Consider the following 4,988-nt stretch of genomic DNA (forward strand, 5'->3'; position numbering starts at 1 on the left):
TCAAAAATCGTACATCATAACCCAAAATAAAGATGTTCAAGAACAGATGACAAAGTCTCTGACATCAAGCTGGAAACCATTTCCAGGGCTTTGGTACGGCAGTGAAGGAAGCTATTATCCACAAATGGAGAATAAAGCACCAAAATGACTCCAATAGGACATCCAGTACTCAACCAGCGGCTCACAAAAAGACAAAGAACAACATTTAAAAGCTGCAGACCTCCCTTGTCTCAGGCCCGTTTTTATGATTCAGCAATAAGAAAGAGAATGAGCAAAAATGGCCTCCAACAGGAATCCCAAGGTCATGCACCAACTCACCACTGCTGACCAAAAGCACCACAAAGAACCTTTCCAAAATGTCACATTTGTTTGAGCAGGACTCAAACGAGAGCGTAATGGAAAGCAAAGTCTTCAATAAAAAAGAAACAAAGAATAAAACAAATGCAACTGGAGAATGAGATGAGAACCAGAAGAGCTAATCACAGGTGAGTTGGTGCAGCTGAGGAAGGGAGCAGAGTGGCAGACTGAGGGAAACAAAAGAGAGAAAACTGAAGGGAAAAATCTGAAACCGACATAAACAATAAACAAAAAGAATATGCAACCTAACAAAAGAAATAAACTAAGGTGGAACAAAGCAGGGATCATGTTAGAGATTTTTTGGTATTATCATTTTGTTATTACTTTAGTTCATATTCAGTCTAATGTTCAGTTTAAAGTGTTCTTTCTTCTGTGTGACCTGGAGGCCCCATCTGCCTGTTTGTCTTCATGTGAAACAGTTAACTGTGTGTTTCTCAGACCTTAAATTACGTTTCCACAGGTGCCTTCTTATCAACCGGAATACTCCCTATTTTAGAAACTGCCTGTGTGCAGTAATAAATTATCTCTGTTGTCTTCTTTAGCTATCCTCCCTGTTTCTGCTTGATAATAAAAGACAAGCTGTAACCAAAGGTCTTCAGACGCTCAGTGAACGGCTTGGAGGAGCAGTTTGCTGAGTCTTCTCCTTTTGCAAAAGCTTGGTCATAAAATTCATATACGTTGTCTGTGGTTCTTTTATTGAAGGTTTGAGAAAAATACCTATCAGATCACAGAACAGAAACACAAATTAAACTAAAAAGTCCAAACACCTCAGGATCATAAGACATATAAAAAATTAAAAAAAAAACTCGATGATCCTCAAAACCTGGGAAAATATTCTGTGGACTAATGAGTCCAAAGTATAACAACAAACTGATGCAGCAGATAAATGTTGCCAACCAATTAGTAATAAATACATTTTGTATTAAGCTATCTTTGGATATCGGTAAGAGGCCAAATACTTCTTCACTACTGTAAATACTTACAACATAGTTCAGGAAGTCAGGTAACAAAGGTGCATTTCTGAGCCAAAAATGCTGAGATTTAAGTTGAGACAGGCAGATTTAACTTGTACAAGCTATCAGAAATAAAAGTTATTAATGAAGCTATTAACTGATTGTTCGTAGATAATGTAGGTCTTAAATGATTCTAAAAGGTTTTAAAATTAACTTTCTGAAACAAGTAAAACCCAGAATATGTTGATTTTGTGTTTAGTTGTTTAATAAATTAACTGGCATATTTTACAGTGTAGACTTTAAAACCAATTATATTAGTGCATAAATTCATTTGGTACAATGAATCAGTAGAGTGCTTTTGGGACTTTTTTCCTCAGGCTACTTATTTTTATTCTAAGCTTTTGTTTATGTCAACATGTTTGTGTTACATGCTCAGTTTAAAATGTAAATGAATGAAATAAATCAATTCAGATGAAAAACATCCTGTGTCCAGGCAGTCCTTCATGTTTGTTTCCTTTTTGGTCCCATCCTGCATGAATATATTGACATAAAGAGCTGATATTCCTGCCAAGAGGCATTAATGCCAATTGACAGGCAGCAGAAAACTTATGGAAACTAAAGGTGTTAAGTCTCCTTCTTTGTCTGCTTTATGATGATGATAAAACCTTTCACTTCAGTCTGAATCTGGTTTTTGCACAGCTTGTTAGGCCCAACAAATGTGGAGAAAGTCGGAGAGAAGAGGACATGGGGGGCTCCTTGCAGAGCACGTGACTTTTATGGCCTGCTTTGCATCCTTCGATGTTGAGGGGAAACAGTTTTATTCTAATGGCTTACGATATATATGAGGAGATAATGAGATTGTGTTGGGTCCTGACAGAAGAGGATGATGACATCAATATGAAACAGCTCTGGTCTCCTCAATGGTCTCCGTGTGCATTCTGCGCTGATTTATCTGCGTCCTGTGGGCCATTGGACTCATTGCGGCGGCTTAGGCTGATTGAATCACTGCAAAATAAGAAGGTCGCCATTCAGCTCCAAACTGCCCATTTCTACAGAGATGCGCCCGGTAGGAGGAGTCTCGTCTGTGTCCTTTTCGCTCATGATGCTCAGGAAACGAGTGAAGCTGCATGTTCTGCAGAGAAGGAACGGTTCTCTTCCTCGCTGGAAAGTGTTGCGAGAAGAGCATGTGTGCCATGTGAGTTTGCGCCTTGCCTGGTGCAAAGAGGAAGGGGGTTTCACTAACACTGCTGCTACCATTAGCCTTAGCTTTGCTCACACATCTCCTCATCTCAGGCTGCCTCTATCCCCCCAGCCCACCCCGTCCTCCTTCCTCCATCCCCACCTTCTCACCACAACCTCCACCACGTCTCCATCCTCCCCCTGCTCCTCCTCCTCCTCCTCCCTGCCTGGCTGCATCCTCTCTTTCCTGTTCTTGCTGCAGTGTTGCTATAGCAGCGGAGAAATGTGGGAATACCTCTGTCCTTCAGAGCGCTGGAGAGGGGGAGATAGCAGCAGAGAGGAAGGATGGTAGACAAACAGAGGTGAAGGTGGATGGAGGAAGAGAAAAGATGGAGGGAGGGAAGACAGCTTCCAATGGGCGCCACTTCTTCTTCTTCTTGCTCTGCCCCCACATAAAGGGCGCCCTCGCATTGATATTCTGTCCCTGCAATGAAGAAGACGCCACAGTTGTCATGCTTGGAGGGCTGTTTGTGTGTGTGTGTGTGTGTGTGTGTGTGCGTGTGTGTGTGGGTTTCGACTGAGACGGCACTGTCGCACGGCCGTGGCGTAGCTTCACGCCGGGCCTTTACGCACATCATTTGTTCGGCGATCCACGCGTTTCTGGATGTCTCCATTTGTAGTGAGGCTGCAGTTTCCATGACAACACCCAGACTAAAATAGCACCCCCCACAGCTCGCTCCTCCTTCCCCCCCCCTCCTCCACTCCTCCTCTACCTCTCTCCTCCTCGGCACTCAGAACCGTTCACGTCTGATCCCGGGCCGCAGTCTTTTTGGGCCCGTCACACGCAGGACGGAGGGACGCGTGTCGACTTTGAAACACACGCGCACACACACACACACCTCTGCCCACATCTTATCTCCCGCTTTGCAGTCTCTCCGTCAACATGCATCAACCTCTGGGTCGCCATGACAACCGTCTTGAAATGACTACAATTATTTTATCCATGATCAAAAACAAACATAAACATAACAGCCGCTTGAGGGACAGGAAGGAGAAAGACGGATGTGATTTTGGGTTGAGTTTGTTCTCTGGAAAAGGGAACACACTCCTTCTGTGACCCTTCAGTGAACTTGTGTTTATGAAGATATATATTTTTTCCTTTTGCGTCTAAGCTATGATATGGGGTGTGTGTCTTCATGTACCATATGGGGATCTGCAGCCAGTGTTAGTGTGAACCTGTATGTCGCCTCCTGGATGGTGCAGGTGGACTCACTGACCCAGTGGTACCAGTGTTCGGCTTTGCAAGGCCAACCAGTGTCACCCTCCACGTTTTTGTGTGCGCACTTGCCAGCGAGGGGATTACTGTGCACTGCTGCGACAGAGAGAAAAATAGTCAGGCAGATGGACATAGTGAGAGCTGTACAGTAAAGACCCACGTTAAAATGAAGCACAACTTGGCTGTTCCCTGTTTGGACCCACGTTCACTTTCAGATCTGCTTTAATTCATCACAACAAAGATTCAACTAGGTGTCAGAAACATTCCTAAAGGATTCGGGGCTGTAATGAAACAAACGGTAAACATCCATGACGCAAATCTCCGTTTCCAGCAGACCCAAAGGTGTTGTACATAGATGTAGAGGCAGTGGAGTGCAGTAAAGTCAAAGTTGTGTTCAAGAAACCAACAGATGAGTCCACCGCGGTTTAGTAGTTTAAAATACTGTTTCTCAAAATGGGGTCCGTACATTTTCAGATTGTCTGCCAGTCAAATTCATCGAGCTGCTTTGCTAATCAAGCTAGCTTAGCAAGCAAGAAATGGAAAACGTTTCTGACAAGACCAAAGGAACCGTCCAGCATTTCAGCTGTGGGCAGGAAACCCACCATAAGAGCAGAGTAAATGAAATTATTAGAAAATATGACCTATCAAAAGAAAGAATTGGGATGAAAAATTGCATTATTTGGTAATAAAGTCATACTGTATTATGAAGCAGCTAGCAAACACCTGGTGGAAAGGATGAGCTTATCATACGAACTACTTCACATAACGGTTGAAAACGGCATAATGAGAAGTACTGTTATGATGACATGCTCAAGTGTCGGAAGGAGTAGGAGTAAAAATAACCCTACAAAGCAATATCTCCCAATGGGAAGTTAGCAGCGGCTACCATTTCTAACATTAAACACAGCTAAATCGGACATTAATAACCATAACAGTTAAAAACGTATGCAAAACTTAGCAACATTACTCATGAAACACTGTATATTATTACATTTGTCTAATTTATATGTAAAAATATAATATTTGTAATGAAAATACAGAGCTGATCCTAACACACACCACAGTTAGAGAACGGCAACGGAAAAGGGGGCGGAGCTGTCAGTCACTGGTTGCTATGGTAACCACCTACCGTAAAAAGCAGCGTAACGCAATAAATGTCTGGAGAAACAACTTGATGATTAAATGAAATAAATACAAAGAATAAATACATTTGAACAAGCTTC

At 42.6% G+C, this 4,988-nt stretch overlaps 1 long non-coding RNA gene across 1 annotated transcript; it reads right to left on the reverse strand.

Annotated features, from left to right (window-relative positions):
* Positions 1-1,203: 1,203 nt before the first annotated feature.
* Positions 1,204-4,803, reverse strand: LOC145549124 (uncharacterized). Its single transcript, XR_014085088.1, has 3 exons — positions 3,969-4,803; positions 3,692-3,861; positions 1,204-2,973 (listed from the first exon to the last, which is right to left on the reverse strand). It is a non-coding gene; the product is annotated as an uncharacterized LOC145549124 (long non-coding RNA).
* Between the last annotated feature and the right edge of the window lie 185 nt (positions 4,804-4,988).

Source organism: Poecilia reticulata, chromosome 19, assembly GCF_904066995.2.
Source record: "Poecilia reticulata chromosome 19, P_reticulata-male-v2, whole genome shotgun sequence".
NCBI classification, from domain to species: domain Eukaryota; kingdom Metazoa; phylum Chordata; class Actinopteri; order Cyprinodontiformes; family Poeciliidae; genus Poecilia; species Poecilia reticulata.